The sequence below is a fragment of the Somniosus microcephalus genome, chromosome 4, assembly GCF_052327205.1.
Source record: "Somniosus microcephalus isolate GS21.2 chromosome 4, FLI_Smic_1.0, whole genome shotgun sequence".
Lineage (NCBI taxonomy): Eukaryota > Metazoa > Chordata > Chondrichthyes > Squaliformes > Somniosidae > Somniosus > Somniosus microcephalus.
In genome coordinates this window covers 55376399-55400083 of record NC_140990.1, presented here as the reverse complement: position 1 = coordinate 55400083, position 23685 = coordinate 55376399, and the positions used below count along the sequence as shown (strand labels likewise).

Genomic DNA, 23685 nt, shown 5'->3' with positions numbered 1-23685 from the left:
CTTCAGCGACTGGTGCACAAGGACACCCAGGTCTCATTGCACTTCCCCTTCTCCCAATCTATTGCTATTCAGTCAGAACATTTAAAAGGTCTCTCGTCAGAGTGAACGCATTGGTGTTCATGGAAGTGGGATGACTGAGCGAATCTCTTCCCACACACGGAGCAGGTGAATGGTCTCTCCCCAGTGTGAACTCACTGGTGTGTAAAAAGGTGAACTGAACGAGTGAATCCCTTCCCACACTCGGAGCAGTTGCACAGTCTCTCCTTGGTGTGAACTCGCTGGTGTTCAGTGAGTTGCAATGACTGGCTGAACCTCTCCCCACAGTGAAAGCAACAGAACGGTCTCTCGTCAGTGTGAACTCGCTGGTGTTCAATCAGCTCCTCAGAGGTTTTAAAGCTGTTCCCACAGTCAAAGCATTTAAAATGTCTCTCATCAGCGTGATCAAGTTGGTGTGCAGTGAGGTGGGATGAACAAGTGAATCCCTTCCCACACATGGAGCAGGAGAATGGCCTCTCCCTATTGCGAGCTCGCTGGCGTGTCAGCATGCTAGACAATTGAGTAAATCCCTTCCGAGAGAGAGCAGGTTAACAGCCTATCCCCAATCTCCAGCTGGGACAGTTAATTGAATCCTTCCCACAGTCCTCACATTTCCACGGTTTCTCCGTGGTGCGGGTGTCCTTGTGTTTCTCGAGGTTGGACGATCAGTTGAAGCCTCGTCCACACAGAACACGTGTACGGTTTCTCCCCGCTGTGAACGGTGCGATATATTTTCAGGCTGTGTAACTGGTTAAAGCTCTTTCCACAGTCAGTGCACTGGAACACTCTCACTCGGGTGTGTGTGTCTCGGTGCTTTTCCAGTCACAGTGATGTTTGAAATCTTTTCCCACAGACAGAACAGACAAACATTCCTCCTTCCACATTCACAGGCCGATGATATTCAGGTCCTGATGAATTGAGTGACTGTCAGATCTTGTTGTGATGTTTGGTTTGAGTTTCCCGTCTGTAAATCCTCCCCTTCTAATCCCCTGTAAAAGGAGTTTACAAAAGTCATCACTGTAAGTACAGGATAGAAATTCAGAACAGACAATTCTAGTTTCTATCGAACATTCTTTCCTCTCTCGTTCCCCCAAAGCTGTAAATCCCCGTCCCACACACTCTCCCTCCTCCCTGAGCTGAAATCCAAACCCATCGCACCATCTCCAACATTTCTTTCCTCCACTCCCAGTTTTCCCCCTCCCTCTACTCTGGTTGGGTTCAGTTCTACACCCGCTGTGTGCAGAGTGAGAATAAAATCAATGAGCTGCTGATTGTCTCCCCTGGTCACTGGGCCTTTTTGGATGGACCAATCGGGTGAGACTGGGTTGCCCCAGGGTCACCAGACAAGAATCAGCCCAACAAGGCTCCCTTTCAGGGGCCACTAATGTGGGAGAAACATGTGGACCAATCAAAATTATATTTGTTCAATTTATATTACCGATTTAGACTTTGGATCAAAAACACAATTTCTAAATTTGCAGACGACACCAACTTGGGGGGCACAGCCAATACTGAGGAGGACTGCAACAAATTACAGGAAGACAATAAACTTGAAGAATGAGCCTATAATTGGCAAATGAAATTCAACACAGATAAATGTGAGGTATTACATTTTGGTGAGTAAAATAGGGAGGTCACATATTACTTGGAAAATAAGAATCTAAATGGGGTAGAGGAGCAAAGGGATCTCGGGGTCCAGATACACAAATCACTAAAAGTATCGACACAGGTTAATAAGGCCATAAAAAAAGCAAACCAAGCACTAGGGTTTATTTCTAGAGGGATAGAATTGAAAAGTAGGGAAGTTATGCTAAACCTGTATCGAGCCTTGGTTAGACCACACTTGGAGTACTGCGTACAGATCTGGTCACCATATTATAAAAAGGATATAGAGGCACTGCAGAGGGTGCAGTGAAGATTTACAAGGATGATACCAGAAATGTGAGGTATACATATCAGGAAAGGATGAACAGGCTGGGTCTCTTTTCTCTTATATCTCCTTATGTGGCTCAGTGTCAAATTTTGTTTGATAACGCTGCTGTGAAGCACCCTGGGACGCTTTACTACGTTAAAGGCGCTATATAAATCCAAGTTGTTGTTGTTGCTGTAAAGGAGGAGGCAGTAGGGATATTGGATAGGATAAAAATAGAGGGTTATACATAAAAGGTTGGCAGTCCTCAAAGTAGATAAGTCACCTGGTCCGGATGGGATGCATCCTAGGTTACTGAGGGAAGTAAGGGTGGAAATTGCGGAGGCTCTGGCCACAATCTTCCAATCCTCCTTGGATATGGGGGCAGTGCCAGAGGACTGGAGGAGTGCAACTGTTACCCCGCTGTTTATAAAAAGGGGAGAGGGATAAACCCGGCAACTACAGACCAGTCAGCCTAACATCAGTGGTGAGACAATAATCCGGGACAAAATTCATTCACATTTGGAAAAGTCTGGGCTAATAAATGAAAGTCAGCAGATTTGTTAAAAGCAAATCATGTTTGACTAATGTGATCGAGTTTTTTGATGAAGTACCGGAGAGGGTTGAGACCTGTTAGCAAAATTAAAGCCTACAGGATTAAAGGGACAGTGTCGGCATGGCTCAGAGACAGAAAGCAGAGAGTAGTGGTGAACGGTTGTTTCGCAGTCTGGAGGGACGTACACAGTGGTGTTCCCCAGGGGGCAGTATTGGATTAAAGGGGCAGTGACAGCGTGGCTCAGAGACAGAAAGCAGAGAGTGGTGGTGAACGGTTGTTTCTCAGACTGGAGGGACGTACACAGTGGTGTTCCCCAGGGGTCAGTATTGGATTAAAGGGACAGTGACAGCATGGCTCAGAGACAGAAAGCAGAGAGTGGTGGTGAACGGTTGTTTCTCAGACTGGAGGGACGTACACAGTGGTGTTCCCCAGGGGTCAGTATTGGATTAAAGGGACAGTGACAACGTGGCTCAGAGACAGAAAGCAGAGAGTGGTGGTGAACGGTTGTTTCTGAGACTGGAGGGACGTACACAGTGGTGTTCCCCAGGGGTCGGTAATGGATTAAAGGGACAGTGTCAGCGTGGCTCAGAGACAGAAAGCAGAGAGTGGTGGTGAACGGTTGTTTCTCAGACTGGAGGGACGTACACAGTGATGTTCCCCAGGGGTCAGTATTGGATTAAAGGGACAGTGTCAGCATGGCTCAGAGACAGAAAGCAGAGAGTGGTGGTGAACGGTTGTTTCTCAGACTGGAGGGACGTACACAGTGATGTTCCCCAGGGGGTCAGTATTGGATTAAAGGGACAGTGTCAGCATGGCTCAGAGACAGAAAGCAGAGAGTGGTGGTGAACGGTTGTTTCTCAGACTGGAGGGACGTACACAGTGGTGTTCCCCAGGGGGTCAGTATTGGATTAAAGGGACAGTGTCAGCATGGCTCAGAGACAGAAAGCAGAGAGTGGTGGTGAACGGTTGTTTCTCAGACTGGAGGGACGTACACAGTGATGTTCCCCAGGGGGTCAGTATTGGATTAAAGGGACAGTGTCAGCATGGCTCAGAGACAGAAAGCAGAGAGTGGTGGTGAACGGTTGTTTCTCAGACTGGAGGGACGTACACAGTGGTGTTCCCCAGGGGGTCAGTATTGGATTAAAGGGACAGTGTCGGCATGGCTCAGAGACAGAAAGCAGAGAGTAGTGGTGAACGGTTGTTTCTCAGACTGGAGGGACGTACACAGTGGTGTTCCCCAGGGGTCAGTATTGGATTAAAGGGACAGTGTCAGCATGGCTCAGAGACAGAAAGCAGAGAGTGGTGGTGAACGGTTGTTTCTCAGACTGGAGGGACGTACACAGTGGTGTTCCCCAGGGGTCAGTATTGGATTAAAGGGACAGTGTCAGCATGGCTCAGAGACAGGAAGCAGAGAGTGGTGGTGAACGGTTGTTTCTCAGACTGGAGGGACGTACACAGTGGTGTTCCCCAGGGGTCAGTATTGGATTAAAGGGACAGTGACAGCGTGGCTCAGAGACAGAAAGCAGAGAGTGGTGGTGAACGGTTGTTTCTCAGACTGGAGGGACGTACACAGTGGTGTTCCCCAGGGGTCTGTATTGGATTAAAGGGACAGTGTCGGCATGGCTCAGAGACAGGAAGCAGAGAGTGGTGGTGAACGGTTGTTTCTCAGACTGGAGGGACGTACACAGTGGTGTTCCCCGGGGGTCAGTATTGGATTAAAGGGACAGTGACAGCGTGACTCAGAGACAGAAAGCAGAGAGTGGTGGTGAACGGTTGTTTCTCAGACAGGAGGGATGTACACAGTGGTGTTCCCCAGGGGTCAGTATTGGATTAAAGGGGCAGTGTCAGCATGGCTCAGAGACAGAAAGCAGAGAGTGGTGGTGAACGGTTGTTTCTCAGACTGGAGGGACGTACACAGTGGTGTTCCCCAGGGGTCTGTATTGGATTAAAGGGACAGTGACAGCATGGCTCAGAGACAGAAAGCAGAGAGTGGTGGTGAACGGTTGTTTCTCAGACTGGAGGGACGTACACAGTGGTGTTCCCCAGGGGGTCAGTATTGGATTAAAGGGACAGTGACAGCGTGGCTCAGAGACAGAAAGCAGAGAGTGGTGGTGAACGGTTGTTTCGCAGTCTGGAGGGACGTACATAGTGGTGTTCCCCAGGGGGTCAGTATTGGATTAAAGGGACAGTGACAGCGTGGCTCAGAGACAGAAAGCAGAGAGTGGTGGTGAACGGTTGTTTCTCAGACTGGAGGGACGTACACAGTGGTATTCCCCAGGGGTCGGTATTGGATTAAAGGGACAGTGACAGCGTGGCTCAGAGACAGAAAGCAGAGAGTGTTGGTGAACGGTTGTTTCTCAGACTGGACGACGTACACAGTGGTGTTCCCCAGGGGTCAGTATTGGATTAAAGGGACAGTGACAGTGTGGCTCAGAGACAGAAAGCAGAGAGTGGTGGTGAACGGTTGTTTCTCAGACTGGAGGGACGTACACAGTGGTGTTCCCCAGGGGTCAGTATTGGATTAAAGGGACCGTGTCGGCATGGCTCAGAGACAGAAAGCAGAGAGTGGTGGTGAACGGTTGTTTCTCAGACTGGAGGGACGTACACAGTGGTGTTCCCCAGGGGTCAGTATTGGATTAAAGGGACAGTGCCGGCATGGCTCAGAGACAGAAAGCAGAGAGTGGTGGTGAACGGTTGTTTCTCAGACTGGAGGGACGTACACAGTGGTGTTCCCCAGGGGTCAGTATTGGATTAAAGGGACAGTGACAGCATGGCTCAGAGACAGAAAGCAGAGAGTGGTGGTGAACGGTTGTTTCTCAGACTGGAGGGACGTACACAGTGGTGTTCCCCAGGGGGTCAGTATTGGATTAAAGGGACAGTGTCAGCATGGCTCAGAGACAGAAAGCAGAGAGTGGTGGTGAACGGTTGTTTCTCAGACTGGAGGGACGTACACAGTGGTGTTCCCCAGGGGTCAGTATTGGATTAAAGGGACAGTGTCAGCGTGGCTCAGAGACAGAAAGCAGAGAGTGGTGGTGAACGGTTGTTTCTCAGACTGGAGGGACGTACACAGTGGTGTTCCCCAGGGGGTCAGTATTGGATTAAAGGGACAGTGTCAGCATGGCTCAGAGACAGAAAGCAGAGAGTGGTGGTGAACGGTTGTTTCTCAGACTGGAGGGACGTACACAGTGGTGTTCCCCAGGGGTCAGTATTGGATTAAAGGGACAGTGTCAGCGTGGCTCAGAGACAGAAAGCAGAGAGTGGTGGTGAACGGTTGTTTCTCAGACTGGAGGGACGTACACAGTGGTGTTCCCCAGGGGGTCAGTATTGGATTAAAGGGACAGTGTCAGCATGGCTCAGAGACAGAAAGCAGAGAGTGGTGGTGAACGTTTGTTTCTCAGGCTGGAGGGACGTACACAGTGGTGTTCCCCAGGGGTCAGTATTGGATTAAAGGGACAGTGTCAGCATGGCTCAGAGACAGAAAGCAGAGAGTGGTGGTGAACGGTTGTTTCTCAGACTGGAGGGACGTACACAGTGGTGTTCCCCAGGGGTCAGTATTGGATTAAAGGGACAGTGTCAGCGTGGCTCAGAGACAGAAAGGAGAGAGTGGTGGTGAACGGTTGTTTCTCCGACTGGAGGGACGTACACAGTGGTGTTCCCCAGGGGGTCAGTATTGGATTAAAGGGACAGTGTCGGCATGGCTCAGAGACAGAAAGCAGAGAGTGGTGGTGAACGGTTGTTTCTCAGACAGGAGGGACGTACACAGTGGTGTTCCCCAGGGGTCGGTATTGGATTAAAGGGACAGTGTCAGCGTGGCTCAGAGACAGAAAGCAGAGAGTGGTGGTGAACGGTTGTTTCTCAGACTGGAGGAACGTACACAGTGGTGTTCCCCAGGGGTCAGTATTGGATTAAAGGGACAGTGACAGCATGGCTCAGAGACAGAAAGCAGAGAGTGGTGGTGAACGGTTGTTTCTGAGACTGGAGGGACGTACACAGTGGTGTTCCCCAGGGGTCAGTATTGGATTAAAGGGACAGTGACAGCGTGGCTCAGAGACAGAAAGCAGAGAGTGGTGGTGAACGGTTGTTTCTCAGACTGGAGTGACGTACACAGTGGTGTTCCCCAGGGGTCAGTATTGGATTAAAGGGACAGTGTCAGCATGGCTCAGAGACAGAAAGCAGGGAGTGGTGGTGAACGGTTGTTTCTGAGACTGGAGGGACGTACACAGTGGTGTTCCCCAGGGGTCGGTATTGGATTAAAGGGACAGTGTCGGCATGGCTCAGAGACAGAAAGCAGAGAGTGGTGGTGAACGGTTGTTTCTCAGACTGGAGGGACGTACACAGTGGTGTTCCCCAGGGGTCTGTATTGGATTAAAGGGACAGTGACAGCATGGCTCAGAGACAGAAAGCAGAGAGTGGTGGTGAACGGTTGTTTCTGAGACTGGAGGGACGTACACAGTGGTGTTCCCCAGGGGTCAGTATTGGATTAAAGGGACAGTGTCAGCATGGCTCAGAGACAGAAAGCAGGGAGTGGTGGTGAACGGTTGTTTCGCAGTCTGGAGGGACGTACACAGTGGTGTTCCCCAGGGGGTCTGTATTGGATTAAAGGGACAGTGACAGCGTGGCTCAGAGACAGAAAGCAGAGAGTGGTGGTGAACGGTTGTTTCTCAGACTGGAGGGACGTACACAGTGGTGTTCCCCAGGGGTCAGTATTGGATTAAAGGGACAGTGTCGGCATGGCTCAGAGACAGAAAGCAGAGAGTGGTGGTGAACGGTTGTTTCTCAGACTGGAGTGACGTACACAGTGGTGTTCCCCAGGGGTCAGTATTGGATTAAAGGGACAGTGACAGCGTGGCTCAGAGACAGAAAGCAGAGAGTGGTGGTGAACGGTTGTTTCGCAGTCTGGAGGGACGTACACAGTGGTGTTCCCCAGGGGTGGGTATTGGATTAAAGGGACAGTGACAGCGTGGCTCAGAGACAGAAAGCAGAGAGTGGTGGTGAACGGTTGTTTCTCAGACTGGAGGGACGTACACAGTGGTGTTCCCCAGGGGGTCAGTATTGGATTAAAGGGACAGTGACAGCGTGGCTCAGAGACAGAAAGCAGAGAGTGGTGGTGAACGGTTGTTTCTCAGGCTGGACGGACGTACACAGTGGTGTTCCCCAGGGGTCAGTATTGGATTAAAGGGACAGTGTCAGCATGGCTCAGAGACAGAAAGCAGAGAGTGGTGGTGAACGGCTGTTTCTCAGACTGGAGGGACGTACACAGTGGTGTTCCCCAGGGGGTCAGTATTGGATTAAAGGGACAGTGACAGCATGGCTCAGAGACAGAAAGCAGAGAGTGGTGGTGAACGGTTGTTTCTCAGACTGGAGGGACGTACACAGTGGTGTTCCCCAGGGGTCGGTATTGGATTAAAGGGACAGTGTCGGCATGGCTCAGGCCTTGGAGAGGATGCAGAATAGATTTACTAGAATGGTACCAGGGCTGAGGGTTTTCAGTTATGTGGAGAGACTGGAGAAGCTGGGATTGTTCTACTTAGAGCAGAGAAATTTAAGGGGAGATTTAGTTCAGATGTTCAAAATTATGAACAGCTTTGATAGAGTAAATTAGGAGAAACTGTTTCCACTGGCAGGAGACACAGATTAAAAATAATTGGCAAAACAATCTGAGGGGAGATGAGGAGAATTTTTTACGCAGTGACTTGTTGTGATCTGGAATGCACCGCCTGAAAGGGTGGTGGAAGCAGATTCAATAACAACTTATAAATGGGAATACTTGAGAAGGGCGATGGGGAAAGAGCTGGGGTGTGGGAATAATTGGATAATTCTACCAAAGAGCTAGCACAGGCACAATGGAGCGAATGGCCCCTTTCTGTGCTGTAAGATTCTATGAAACTCCAGCCTAGCTATAGGGTTATTAACATCAGCAGAAACAAATCCCAACTGACAGAACGAACATGGTTCAGTCCCGGATGTCATTAACAGCAGCAACAACAGCAGAATCCAACCCCTGCCATCACTTGTGAACTCGCTGGTGTCTCAGCAGGTGGGATGACTGAGTGAATCCCTTCCCACACTCGGAGCAGGTGAACGGCCTCTCCCCAGTGTGAGTTGTATTGATTTCTTTGTGGGTTCAATGACGAGACATTTATGAAAGAGAATGACTTTTAATCTAAAGCTTGCTCAACTCTTTTTAACAGCATTTACAGGAGACACGATGCTTGTGATGCATCTAGAATGAAACTGAAACTAAACTAAACTGCTTGTCTCTCACATGACCTCTGCTGGTCAGGCATAAGTAATCAATACATGCAAACATGCTGTTAAGGCATCATAATCGAACAGGCAAATACCAGCTCTATTTGCTGATATCATTACATCTCCTTTTCTTAAAACAAAAGTATTTTACTTTTAACTAACAACATGTTTTCTTTGTATTAATCTGCATTTTAACTAACACTTAATGAACTTACATTATCATTATCATGATCAAGGTTTTTTAACCTTGCTTTGTGTGTTCACATGAAATATGTCAATACACTAGAACTTGAAGAAAGAATAAGATAACATTACTTCCTTCTATAACAATAGTCCTTAAATTTGCTCAATGAGTCTCTCAGGAGGCTTCATGTGTCTTGAGAATTTTCTGATTGATTGTCCTTGAATCTGAGTTGTTGCCTCAGATGATTGGTTCTCAGCTGTGTGATCAGGTTGTTCAACAGTATCAGTCTCTTGACCTGCTGTGGCTGGTCCCATGAGAAGATCTCGACGATTTCTTCTCAGAACAGCACCCTCATCTGTCTGAATGGTGTATGATCTTGGTTGAACTTCACTCAGGACAGTTCCCTTCTGAGTCCATATGTTTGTTTTGTCTTTCAACCTTACTTGGTCACCAGTGTGGAGTTCAGGTAGGTTTTGTGTTCCTCTGTCATAGTAGTACTTTTGCTTTTCTTTCTGTTGTTCTTTGAACTTCCTCACTTTCTCCCCCTCTTTTGTTTTCAGGAGGTTCTCCGGGATGGGTAGGTTTGACCTTAGCCGACGTCCCATCAGGAGTTGGGTTGGTGACTTACCACACTCGAGCGGCGTTGTGCGGTATACAAGTATGCTTTGGTAGAAGTCAGTTCCACTGTCTTTTGCCTTGTACATCAGTCTTTTCACTGTGTTTGCGGGCTCTCCTGGGTCAACAGCTCTGGACAACGTGTCTGCTGTATACATCAGCTTACCCGGTGTGTACGCAACATTCAGTTCATCATAGACTGTCTCTCCTTCGCTTTCCACAACAAGGACTCTCTTTACCAGGTTCAGTCTCTCACAGGCTTTTAAACCTAGTATGGCTTGCACATCCTTTGGCACCACGATTAATGCTAACGTGTGCTCTCTGTCCTTGTGTGTTACTTTGACAATGCATCTTCCTTTCACTGGTATTTCAGTACCTGAGTATCCTGTCACTTTCACTTTTATTCCATGTATCTTTGGTCTGGGTCTAATTTTCTTAAAATCAGTCTCTGATATCACATTAACTTGTGCTCCAGTATCCAATTTAAATGGAATGTATATGTCATTCACTTTTAGTGTCAACATCCAGTCTCTTTCTTCTTTTTTGTTTTCAGACACAACATCTACATAGAACTCCTCTATCTCGCTTTCATCTACTGTATGGACCTTGCTTTGTTGCACTTGGTTCTTACAGCAACGGGCATAATGGTTGTTCTTGTTGCAACTGTTACATTTTTTACCATATGCTGGACACTTTTTTGGTGGATGCTGTGTACCGCATCGACTACATGACTTTCGATTACCCCTTTCATTTTTGTTCGCTGGCCACGCCTCTTTTTTCACATTGGCGCTCTTTTTGTTAAACGGTTTGTATCCGTTCATTCTCACTGCATCTACGTTGCAGCTATTGTCACTGAACAGCTCCTTTGCCTGCAACTTCACAGTCTCTGTAGCCCTACACAGTGCTATGGCTTTTCCCAGGTCTAGATTTTGCTCTCTTAGCAGTCTTTCCCTTAGACCATTATCTGGAATACCACATACCAGTCTGTCTTTTATCAGCGAGGCTGTCAGTCCCCCAAATTCACACGATTTGCTTCTGTTTCTCAGTTCAGTCACATACTGATCAATAGTCTCACCCGTTTTCTGTACACATGTGAAAAATCTGTGCCTCTCAAATGTCACGTTACGTTTAGGTATGCAGTAGGCCTCAAACTGTTCCATTATTTTATCTAGCTTCATTTTGTCTCCATTAGCAGCGAATGTGAAGTTATTATACACCTCTAGCGCTTCATCACCCACGACATGTAAGAACAGTGACGATTTCCTTTTATTACTTTTCTCGTCAGCTCCAATTGCCGCTAAATACAACCCCACACATTGTTTGAATCTCCTCCAATTTTCAGCTACATTACCTGTCAACTGAAGTGTCGCCGGTGGGTGTAAACCTTCCATTTTTTCACTTTGTTAGCTATTCTCCAATGGTAAGCAACGATGTTCTCTTTTGGCTTGCTAATTTGTGGAGAGCTGATTTAACTTCAGATTTTTCCTCTTCATCTCTTTCAATCACTTCTGACACCATGTATTGATTTCTTTGTGGGTTCAATGACGAGACATTTATGAAAGAGAATGACTTTTAATCTAAAGCTTGTTCAACTCTTTTTAACAGCATTTACAGGAGACACGATGCTTGTGATGCATCTAGAATGAAACTGAAACTAAACTAAACTGCTTGTCTCTCACATGACCTCTGCTGGTCAGGCATAAGCAATCAATACATGCAAACATGCTGTTAAGGCATCATAATCGAACAGGCAAATACCATCTCTATTTGCTGATATCATTACATGAGTGTGTTGGTGTTCAATGAAACGGGAAGAACTAATGAATCTCTTCCCGCACACAGAGCAGATAAAAGGCCTCTCCCCAGTGTGAACTTGCTGATGTGTGACCAGGGTGGATGACTGAGTGAATCCCTTCCCACACGTGGAGCAGATGAACGGTCTCTCCCCAGTGTGATTGCGTTGGTACCTCAGCAGATCCTTTGTTGTTTTAAAGCTCTTCTCACAGTCAGAACATTTAAAAGGTCTCTTAGTGGTGTGAACAAGATGGTGTTCAGTGAGGTGGGATGATTGAATGAATTCCTTCCCACACACAGAACAGGTGAACGGCCTCTCCCCAGTGTGAACAAGATGGTGTTCAATGAGGTGGGATGATTGAGTGAATCCCTTCCCACACACGGAACAGGTGAACGGCCTCTCCCCAGTGTGACTGTGTCGATGAGTTTCCAGCTCAGACAGGTATTTGAATCCCTTCCCACAGTCTCCACATTTCCACGGTTTCGCTGTGGTGCGGGTGTCCTTGTGTCTCTCCAGGTTGGCCGATCAGTTGAAGCCTCGTCCACACACACAACACGTGTGCAGTTTCTCCCCGCTGTGAATGGTGCGATGTTTTTTCAGGCTATGTAACTGGTTAAAGCTCTTTCCACTGTCCGTGCACTGGAACACTCTCACTCGGGTGTGTGTGTGTCTCGGTGCTTTTCCAGTCACACCGATGTTTGAAATTTTTTCCCACAGACAGAACAGACAAACATTTCTCCTTCCACATTCAAAGGCTGATGATATTCAGGTCCTGATAAATGGAGTGACTCTGTCAGATCTTGATGTGATATTTGGTTTGAGTTTGCGGTGTGTAAATGCTGCCCTTCTCACAGCCTGTAAAAGGAGTTTACAAAAGCCATCACTGTGAGTCCAGGATAGAAATTGACAAGATTCTCTCCTCCTGGTTCCTGGCCAAGGGGGCCGTGCATGCGCCCTACTGCCCCCTGAGCCTCTCAAGATGGCGGCTGTTAACCCGGGCCTGCCACTGGGAGAAAGCCCCACAGCTGCCGCTCCTCTCGGGGCAAACGCCTGGCCTGGAGGCTCTTGTTCAGGGTCTGAGGCCTACCCCGGGTGTTTATAAAGCCTCCCCGCCGGTTCTATTGCTCCCCTGCGCTCTGCCACCTCCTCTCCGCTCCGGAATCTTCACTCCGCCTTCCGCCGCCATTACCCGACTGGCGGTAGTGCACACGCGCGGGACCCGCCCCACACCGTGCCCTTCCCGTGCCTGCGCACACCGGGGCCCTGCAGCATTGATAGGGCCTTTTCTAGCCCGCGGTGTGTTCTGGGTAATAACCGCCGCCATTTTGTTCAACAACAATGTGCAGGAGAAGTGACTGGAATAGCTGAGGACAGAGATACCTTTGGAGTAGAGAATAGGAGGAGAATGAGCAGTGTGGCAAAAGCTGGAGAATCTACTTAATGGAGTGACTTGCTAAACAGAGTGATAAACTGACTTGCTAAACGGATCGGTGTCAACCAAGGCTGTGTCATCGCACCAACGCTCTTCTAGATCTTCCTGGCTGCAATGCTCCATCTCACCCTCAGTAAGCTCCCCGCTGGAGTGGAGCTAATCTAGAGAACAAACGGGGAACCTCCGTCGCATCCAGTCCAGATCCAAGGTCGTCCCATCCTCTGTCACCAAATTACAGTATGCAGACGACGCTTGCATTTGCGCACACTCTGAGGCTGAACTGCAAACCATCATCAACACCTTCACCGAAGCGTATGAAAGCATGGGCCTTACATTAATATCCATAAGACAAAGGTCCTCTACCAACCTGCCCCCGCCACACAGTACTTTGCTCCCCGATTATCAAAATCCATGACGAGGCCTTGGACAACGTGGGCCACTTTCTATACCTCGAGAGCCGACTGTCAACAAAGGCACCACCAGTGCAGCTTTCCGTCGCCTGAGGCAGAGTGTGTTTGAAGACCAGGACCTCAAACCCAGCACCAAGCTCATGGTCTACAGAGCAGTAGTGATACCCGCCCTCCTGTATGTTTCAGAGACATGGACCATGTACAGCAGGCATCTCAAAGTACTGGAGAGGTACCACCAACGCGGCCGCCACAAGATCCTGCAAATCCACTGGCAGGATAGGTGCACCAACATCAATGTTCTCACTCAGACCAACATCCCCAGCATCGAAGCTTTGATCATGCTCGATCAGCTCCAATGGACGGGCCACATCATCCGCATGCCCGATACAAGACTCCCAAAACAAGCGCTCTACTTAGAGCTCCGACACAGCAAGAGAGCCCCAGGTGGACAGAGGAAATGCTTCAAGGGCACCCTCAAAGCCTCCTTGAAAATGTGCAACATTCCCACTGACACCTGGGAATCCCTGGCCCAAGACCACACAAACTGGAGGAGAAGCATCCGGGAAGGCGCTGAACACCTCGAGTCTCTTCACCAGGAGCAAGCGGAAGCCAAGCACAGGCAGCGCACGGCAACCCAAGCCCCCCACCCACCCGCCCCTTCAACCACCGTCTGCCCCACCTGTGACAGAGACTGTAGGTCCTGCATTGGACTCATCAGTCACCTGAGAACTCATTTTTAGTGTGGAGGCAAGTCATCCTCCGTTCTGAGGGACTGCCTAAGAAGAAGGTAAGGGGAATTTGGTGAGAGCGGGAATTGGATGCTGAGGGGGAAGGAGGTGCTCAGTAATTTAAACCATGGAGCAACAGTAAATAATAAATAATCGCACCGGAGGACACCGAAAAAGTGACATCATAATCAACACACATCAGAGCAAATTAACATAAGTATTTCGGTAAGAAATCAATATCCCTTTGTGTGTTTAGTCTCTTTAGTGGTTAGTGTTAAGCTTCACTTAGTAAGGATTTATTAGTGCAAGTAAGTGTACTCGTTTTGATGCACACTTAAACACATAAACTGTAACTAATAAAACTTTAAAATGAAACTTAACAAATTAAATTAAAATTTTGTTGCCAGTGATGATGCACTCCAGTCCCTGTGGCACCCACCGGTCGCGGAAGGCCTCGAGCGTGCCGGCGGACACTGCGTGCTCCATCTCCAGGGCCACCAGGGCGCGGAAGGCCTCGAGCATGCCAGCGGACACCGCGTGCTCCATCTCCAGGGCCACCCGGACGTGAACGGGGCCGCAGTGCAAGTAAGTGTAAGTCAAAGGAAACAATGTAAGTGATTCAATTCTAACTGCTTTTAAAGATGCTTATAACTGATAAATAGCAAAGTAATTAATCACAGTTTAAGAAATAAACTACAGATAACAAAAAATGAATTCATTCATTCATTAATAAAGCCCAGGCAGTGTGTGGGGATTGTAGTATGTGGGAGTTTGTGAACAACGAGACTGTCCCAGACTGCCACATCTGCAGCAAATGTCCCTGCCTCATGACATTCCAGCTCAGAGTCAGTGAGCTGGAGTCCGAGCTAGAGACACTCTGACATATAAGGGAGGAGCAGGAATTACTGGATAATTTACTCGAGTACAGTCACACACCAGAAGAAAGCACAGGTGCAGGAAGGGGAGAACGTGACTGTCAGTCAGCCGGGTAAGGGGAAAGTAGGAAAAGTAGTGAAGGAAGTCCAGCAGACACTGCTCCTGTCCAACAGGTACAAAGTACTCAATACCTGTGAGGATCAGGAGAAAGACTGGGAAGGACAGCTAGAATGTTGCACAAGGCACAGTGGAACAGGAGGCTGTCCAAGGGGTGGAGGAGCAGAGTGGAAACATTGTAGTATAGGGGATTCCATAATTAGAAGAATAGATAGTAGTCTTTACAGTCAGGATCGAGAGTCCCGAAGGGTGTGTTGCCTTTCTGGTGTCAGGGTAAGGGACACCTCAAAATGGCTGGAAAAGAATCTGGACACCGAATCCAGGGACCACTTACACTGAGACGACAAATGGAAATCAGAGAGCCTCAGTATGGGGAATGTTCATGGTGGTGAAACCTGCTCTAGTGAGGGCAAAAGGTGGGTAATGGATGAAGATATGATGGTGGAATCAGATGGTGACAGGTTATTTTCAGAAGCACTTTTCAGACAGGCTGATGATTGGATGTAACCAGCCCAACACCTGGATCCGCCTGTTCTTGTTCCCAAATCCCAAAGTCTAATGTCCCTGATGTATTTTTCTGTGAGAAATGTAGAGATGTGAAAGAAGGGAAAAATCAGGCTCCATCCAGAAAGAATGTTCCTTGAATGAACAATTCATGAGGCTGTTCTGTGACTCGTCTGTGTGAGGTTAAAAAACATGAATGAAAAAAGATGCGTCCAGTGACATCTGTGTTGTAAATAGTGGTTTTTAACCTGAAGCACTAACTCCTAAGCCTAACCTCCAATTGACTACCACCAACAACTAACCCCAACCCTAACCAATAACCACTAGCCCCAACAACTGACCCCAATCCTAACCAATAACCACTAACCCCAACCACCAGCCCCAATCCTAACCAATAACCACTAGCCCCAACCACTAGCCCCAATCCTAACCAATAACCACTGGCCCCAACCACTAACCCCAATCCTAACCAATAACCACAAGCCCCAACCACTAACCCCAATCCTAACCAATAACCACGAGCCCCAACCACTAACCCCTAAGCCTACAACCTAACCCCAGCCCCTAACAAAGGATCATTGACAGGGATCAATGGAGGAGCTAAAGACCTGATAAAGGAAGTATTTGAAACAATTATCTTGGTTAAATAAATAGTGCAAGGTATGTTAGTAACAAGAGATTAAATCAACGAGACCATCAAGCTCAGAAATTAATATTACAAAGATCATAACCTTTCAAAGGTTATCACATGCAGTATGTGTGGAGGAGTTTTACTATATCGAATCCACAAAGGGTTAAATGATACAGATAATAACAGATTTCAAATCTTAAGCAAGATAGTTCTATAAAGCTATGTTTCAAAGGAATTGCAGCTGAGTGTATTCGTTTGTGCAAACAAATAAACTGGAACTTAACTTAAAACATTAATGGAAACTTAATACATTTAATTAACATTTCATTACCTGTGGTGATGATGCACTCCAGTCCCTGTGGTGTTCAGATGAGTGTAAGTGTGACACTACAGTTCTGTCTATGACACCCACAAGTCATGCACTCAAACGGAGCAAGCTTGGGGTTTAATGTGGTAGAAGGCGAACTAGATATGAACGGAAATAATCGAGAGTAACAAAAGGCCCAAAAATTAAACAGTCGGTAACAGAACATCAATTAGTCTTCTCTTATCATGGAGACATCAAATAGTTGACACACTGTGTGTTTGAAACAAAGCTGATTTATTCACTATTTATACAGAATATTAATCTCCAGCGCAGGTACAGGGGTTAAGATCAGAAGAAACAAACCATAACTGCTAGAATGAACATGGTTCAGTCCTCAACGCAATCACAGTAAATCATGTTCTGGTCACTAATACGGTCTTTCCGGGGGCTTTTACCCAGCATTCCCGCGCTGGAGAATGTGCCGCACCCAGTCTACAGGAGCCCAGTGCATAGGCACAGTAGGAGACGGTGTATTGAGCATGCGCAGTGCGGTACTGGAGAAGGACAGACGGAGAGGAGCAGAAGCCGGGAGCGCGCTTCCACAGTGGGTAAGAATCGGCTGCACAGGGGAGCAATGAACCGGTAGGTGGGTGGGGAGGCTTCATAAACAACTGGGATAGTCCGCAAGTCCCGAATAATAACCTGAAGATCCCGTGTTTGCAGCTGCGGGGCTTTCTTCCGCTAACAGGCCCAGGTTAACTGCCGCCATCTTTGTAAAGGAGTGCGGAAAGTTCAGTGCGACACCATTTTGATTTGTAACCGAATGCATGCGTGGCCATCTTAGTACAGGAACTTCCCTCAGAGTAGGCGGGGCTTTGATGTCTGCTTCCAACTGGGTCCCAGTGCCCGGGAGAGACAGTCAATGTCTCAGTTATTTTATTCTCACTTTCCACACACGGGATTTTTTACCATCTCTCCTGAAGGCGCTGGTAAGTGCCAAGCTTAGAGTTTACATGCCATAGAATTGTAAGAGAAGAGCCCCAGAAGGTTGTGGGTTCAAAACCCACTCCAGAGACCCGAGCGCAAAAATCTAGGCTGACTTTCCAGTGCAGTGCTGAGGGAGTGCTGCACTGTCAGCGGTGCCGTTTTTCAGATGAGATGTTAAACCAAGTCTGTTCTCTCAGGTGGATGTAAAAGATCCCAGGACACTATTTTGAAGAAGAGCAGGGGAGTTATCCCCGGTGTCCTGGCCAATATTTATCCCCCAATCAACATCATTAAAAAAAAACAGATTATCGGGTCATTATCACATTGCTGATTGCGGGAGCTTGCTGTGTGCAAACTGGCTGCCCCCTGTCCTACATTGCAACAGTGACTACACTTCAAAAAGTACTTAATTGGCTGTAAAGCGCTTTGGACGTCCAGTGGTCGTGAAAGGCGCTATAGAAATGCAAGTCTTTTGTTCTATCAGAGCTGCGCCCCCTGTACGGTCCCGGGGCTGGACTCCCCCTCCCCCCCACGCCCTGGACGCCCCTGCGGTTAAGAAGGCAAATGGTATGTTGGCCTTCGTAGCAAGAGGGTTCGAGTACAGGAACAAGGATGTCTTGCTATAGTTGTACAGGGCCTTGGTGAGACCGCACCTTCAGTATTGTGTGCAGTTTTGGTCACCTTACCTGAGGAAGGACGTTCTTGCCATGGAGGGAGTGCAGCGAAGATTCACCAGGCTGATACCTGGGATGGCAGGAATGACGTATGAGGAGAGATTGTGTCGATTGGGCTTATACTCACTGGAGTTTAGAAGACTGAGAGGGGATCTCATCGAAACCTATAAAATTCTGTCAGGTCTGGACAGACTAGATGCAGGAAGGATGTTTCTGATGGCCGGGGAGTCCAGAACCAGGGGTCATAGTCTAAGGATAAGGGGTAAGCCATTTAGGACTAAAATGAGGAGGAATTTCTTCACCCAGAGAGTGGTGAACCTGTGGAATTCTCTGCCACAGAGGGCAGTGGAGGCTAGTTCATTAAATATATTCAAGAAAGAGTTGGATATATTTCTTGAGGCTAAAGGGATCAAGGGATATGGGGAAAAGGCAGGGACAGGGTACTGAATTTGGATGATCAGCCATGATCACATTGAATGGCGGAGCAGGCTCGAAGGGCCGAATGGCCTACTCCTGCTCCTATCTTCTATGTTTCTATGTTTCTTCCCCCCCCCCTCTTGTACAGTCCTGGGGCTGGACTCTGGACTCTCCCGCCTGTACAGTCCCGGGACTCGACTCCCCCCTTCTAACAGGACTAGGCAGACTAGATGCAGGAAGGAGGTTCCCGATGGTGGGGGAGTCCAGAACCAGGGGTCACAGTCTAAGAATAAGGGGTAAGCCATTTAGGACTGAGATGATGAGGAATTTCTTCACCCAGAGATTGGTGAACCTGTGGAATTCTCCACCATAGAAGGCAGTTGAGGCCAATTCATTAAATATATTCAAGAAGGAGTTAGATATATTTCTTACGGCTAAAGGGATATGGGGAGAAAGCAGGGACAGGGTACTGAACTTGGATGATCAGCCATGATCTCATTAAATGGCAGAGCAGGCTCGAGGGGCTGAATGGCGTACTCCTGCTCCTATCTTCTATGTTTCTATGTACGGTCACGGGGCTGGAATCCCCCCACCCCCCCCTCATACAGTCCCGGGGCTGGACTGCCCCCCCCCCCCGTACAGTCCCGGGGCTGTAATCTTGGGAAATACAATTAGAGAAACATGATTCAATTTCTAAGCTAAACTATTTAAAATCGAATCAATCATTGTGATTAATATATTCCTTTTGTTTTGTGTGGGAAACAAGTGATGTCTGGTCTGTGCAGGAGTGTTTGTGCCCAGTTACACAGTGTGTCCCCGACTCTCCACTCCATGTGTGTTTCTTTCAGCTCACTGTATCATTTACACATCCAACTGACTGGATTAACCTCCCCCTACTAAACCCCATCACACAAATAGCAGCATTTGGCGTTTAGTTCTGCTAAATCTTAATAAAACACTGGCTAGACCTCAGCTGGAGTATTGTGTTCAATTCTGGGCACCACACTTTAGGAAGAATGTCAAAGCCTTGGAGAGGGTGTAGAAGAGATTTACTGGAATGGTCCCAGGGATGACGGACTTCAGTTATGTGGAGAGACTGGAGAAGCTGGGGTTGTTCTCCTTGGAGCAGAAAAGGTTAAGAGGAGATTTGATAGAGGTGTTCAGAATCATGAACAGTTTTGATAGAGTAAATAAGGAGAAAGTGTTTCCAGTGGCAGACGGGTTGGTAACCAGAGGAGGCAGAATTAAGATGATTGGTAAAAGAACCAGAGGCGACAAGTGGAATCATTTTTTAATGTAGTGAGTTGTTGTGATCTGGAATTCACTGCCTGAAAGTGTGGTGGAGGCAGAGTCAATAGTAACTTTCAAAATGGAATTGGATAAATACTTGAAGGGAGAACTATACAGAGCTGTGGGTAAAGAGCAGGGAGTGAGACTCATTGGACAACTCTACCAAAGAACCGACACAGGCACCATGGGCCGAATGGCCTCCTCCTCTGCTGTACCATTCGATGATTATGGCGGATGCCCTTCTCCAGAATGCCTCGCGCGGGTGAATACGGCCTATCTCCATCAGCAGGGGCGCAGGCGCGGGAAGGGCTGGTCCCCGGGGACCGCCTTCCTGCGCGGAGCATGCGCGGTGCGGCTCCAGGACACTGAGCGGGGGCGAGCGCGGCCTCAGCAACACCGAGTGCACGTCTCAGGCCCCGAATCAGAGCGGCCGGGCCCGGCGGACGTGCGGCCAGGGCCCCGGCACCAGGGAACCCAGGGTGCAGCGCCTCCCCCAGACAGGAGAAAGCACAACTGGATCAACACAGCAGAGCCGCCAATCCAGAGGCGGCTTGTATCAGGGCGGGTGCTGGATGCGGAAGTCGCTCCCTGGCCACCTGTGGAGGTCTTTTTGTTGGTTCAGTTTGAGCTGGAGTGGAGATGGAGGAGAAGCTGCTGGGTTTAACCCCCAGTACTTCTGAGCCCAGGAGGACCCAACAATTTCCAATGTAAGACTGTCAGGGGAGGTGGATTCTGGGGGTGATTAGGTTGTTAAACAGACAATGTTCCTACAATTTATAAGAGTATTGTTTTAGGAACAAGTATTTCTGTAAAGGCATTTAATCCATTTTACATACAGATTTTTAAATTCATTCTTGGGGTGTGGGCGTCACTGGTAAGGCCATCATTTATTGCCCATCCCTAGTTGCCCCTTGAGAAGGTGGTGGTGAGCCTTCATCATGAACCACTGCAGTCCGTGTGGTGAAGGTGCTCCCACAGTGCTGTCAGGATGGTGTGTGGCTTAGAGGAGAACTGGGAGGTGATGTTGCTCCCCTACACCTGCTGCCTTTGTCCTTCTAGGTGCTGGAGTTCACGGGTTTTGGAAGCTCTGTCAAAGTTCTGGTTGAGTTGCAGATGTATAAAGTCTCTCTCCTTTGACCCCTCCCCCTCCCACCTCTCTCTCCTCCCATAGAGGTCAGAGTCGTGTGTAGGCCCAGACCAGCTGGCGGATTCCCTTCCCTGAGGGACACCAGTGAACCAGTTGGGTTTTTATGACAATCCGGCAGCTTTCATGGTCACTTTTTTCTAGTGCCGACCCCACAAATGACCAGATTCATTGAGCTCAATTTCACAACCTGCCTTTGTTTTTTTGTGGGTTCTCTCTCACGCTCCCTTTTTCCTGTTTTAAATTCATTTTACAGGGTATTAGAAGAGGAGGATTAGCAGACGGGAAACTCAAACCAAACATCACGTTAAGATCTGACAGAGTCACTCCATTCATCGGATCTGAATATCATCGGCCTTTGAACGCGGAAGCAAAAAGCACCGTTCACAGCGGGGAGAAACCGTACACGTGTTCTGTGTGTAGACGAGGCTTCAGCCAATCCTGTGGCCTGTCGAGACACAAGCGCGGTCACACCGGGGAGAAACCGTGTAAATGTGGGGATTGTGAGAAGGGATTCAAATATCCATTTGAGCTGGAAACTCAACAGTGCAATCAGACTGGGGAGAGACTGTTCACCTGCTCTGTGTGTGGCAAGAGATGCACTTATTTCTCTGCCCTGCTGATACATCAGTGGGTTCACACTAACGAGAGTGAGTTTAAATGCATCGAGTGGGTGAAGAGCTTTAAACGCCCTGAGACACTGAGAGAGCACCAGCACATTCACAGCGCTTACACGTTGTTCAGCTGCTCTCACTGTGGGAAGAGGTTCAGGGCATCATCGCACGAGTTCACACCAGTGAGATACCGTTCACCTGCTCCAAGTGTGGGAAGGGATTCACTCGTTCATCCACCCTGCTGATACACCAGCTCGTTCACACTGGAGAGAGCTCGTTCACCTGCTCCGAGTGTGGGAAGGGATTCACTCGTTCATCCACCCTGCTGACACATCAATTTGTTCACACTGGGGAGAGACCGTTCACCTGCTCCGTGTGTGGGAAGGGATTCACTCGTTCATCCACTCTGCTGACACACCAGCGAGTTCACACGGGGGAGAGGCCGTTCACCTGCTCCGTGTGTGGGAAGGGATTCACTCAGTCACCCCACCTGCTGACACACCAACTTGTCCACACTGATAAGAGACCTTTTAAATGTTCTGATTGTGAGAAGAGATTTAAAAGCAGAAGTGATCTGCAGAGACACCAGCGCAGTAACTCTGGGGCGAGACCCTTCACCTGCTCCGAGTGTGGGAAAGGATTTATTAATTCATCCACTCTGCTGAAGCACGGGCGAGTTCACACTGACGAGAGACCTTTTAAATGCTCGGACTGCGGGAAGTGCTATAAAAGTTCCTGGGAGCTGACATGCCATCAAACTGTCCACACTGACGAGAGGCCGTTCAGGTGCTCTCACTGTGGGGCTGGGTTCAGGCGATCATTTGACCTCACTGTACACCAGCGCACTCACACTGGAGAGAGGCCATTCACCTGCCCTGTGTGTGGGAAGGGATTCATTCGGTCATACACCCTGCTGGCACACCAGCGAGTTCACACCGATGATAGACCTTTTACATGTTCTGACTGTGAGAAGAGATTTAAAAGCAAAAAGGATCTGCTGGGACACCAGCGAGTTCACACTGGGGAGAGGGCGTTCACCTGCTCTGAGTGTGGGAAGGAATTCATTCAGAAATCCAACCTGCTGAGACACCAGCGAGTTCACAAGTGACTGCAGGGGTTGGATTCTGCTGTTATTGCTGCTGTTAATCACATCCAGGACTGAACCATGTTCATTCTGACAGTTGGGGTTTGTTTCTGATGATGTTAATAAACCTATAACTGGGCTGGAGTTAATAACTCCTTAACTGGGCTGGAGTTTAATATTTTGGATGGATGTCAAATAAATCAGCTTTGTTTTCAACACATTGTTGTAGATTTTTATCTTTCTCACCTGAGTGTTTAGCATCACCTGGCTGGAGCTCAGAAAGGACAATCTGGGAGAGGATCGTACGGTGGGAACAGAACTTCAGCCTGGACACAGTCCTTCAGGGCCACACTGAGAGGGGCAAACGGCACTTTGGTCTTTCTCATCTCTCTTCACTGACAGCAAAGTCCCCGTGTGGATTAATCTTGAGGCCTGTAAGAAATGTGTCCCAGCCGCTCTCTGCCATGGTTCAGAGCTCCTAGGCACAGAACAGAAGGCTCCTTTACAACTGTGTTTAGAGTCAGGAAGAACAACAGTGAATGCTGGAAACGTGCTGTCAAATCATTGGTGTCAAACTGAGATCTGTTCCTGACAAAGTGAAACGGCAGGTTTAAATTTCCAGTCTAAAAATGACTGGTAATTATTCTGCGACGATTTAATATGTGTGTGTGACAGTCCTGAGTCCAACATTTTAAGGCAGGCATTAATCCATTTAAAATAAACCCGTTTAAAATAAATTGATTAAAGTCTGCATTAAAATAGCAGGGGGAGGAGTTCACAGGAGCCTGTTAACTGCTGGTACAATTATACAACAGACATTTGATCTCCAGATAAAGAAGGACCTGCAGCGTGTTTCCAGGAATTCCCTGTTTTATTGATGTGTGCATGTTAGACACCAGGATAAATAAGAATACACAACCCGGAACATCCACGGGGTGCGATCCCGACAGTTACTCTGGGATCACTCCCGCTGTAGAACTCCACCACTGACCCTGCTGAAGGTTGTAGGCTCAGGGAGTGGGGCCTCCAGGAGTGGACGGTAAGAAAGCTGGGCTTCAGTATCCTGACAAATATATGGTGAGGAACCAGAGGATTATAAAGTAAATGTTGGTCCCTTAGAGGATGA

At 48.2% G+C, this 23685-nt stretch overlaps 1 pseudogene; it reads left to right on the top strand.

The window, feature by feature from the left end:
- LOC147118932 (uncharacterized) overlaps positions 1–22777 on the top strand; it is a 64252-nt pseudogene extending 41475 nt beyond the window's left edge.
- The last annotated feature ends 908 nt before the right edge of the window (positions 22778–23685 follow it).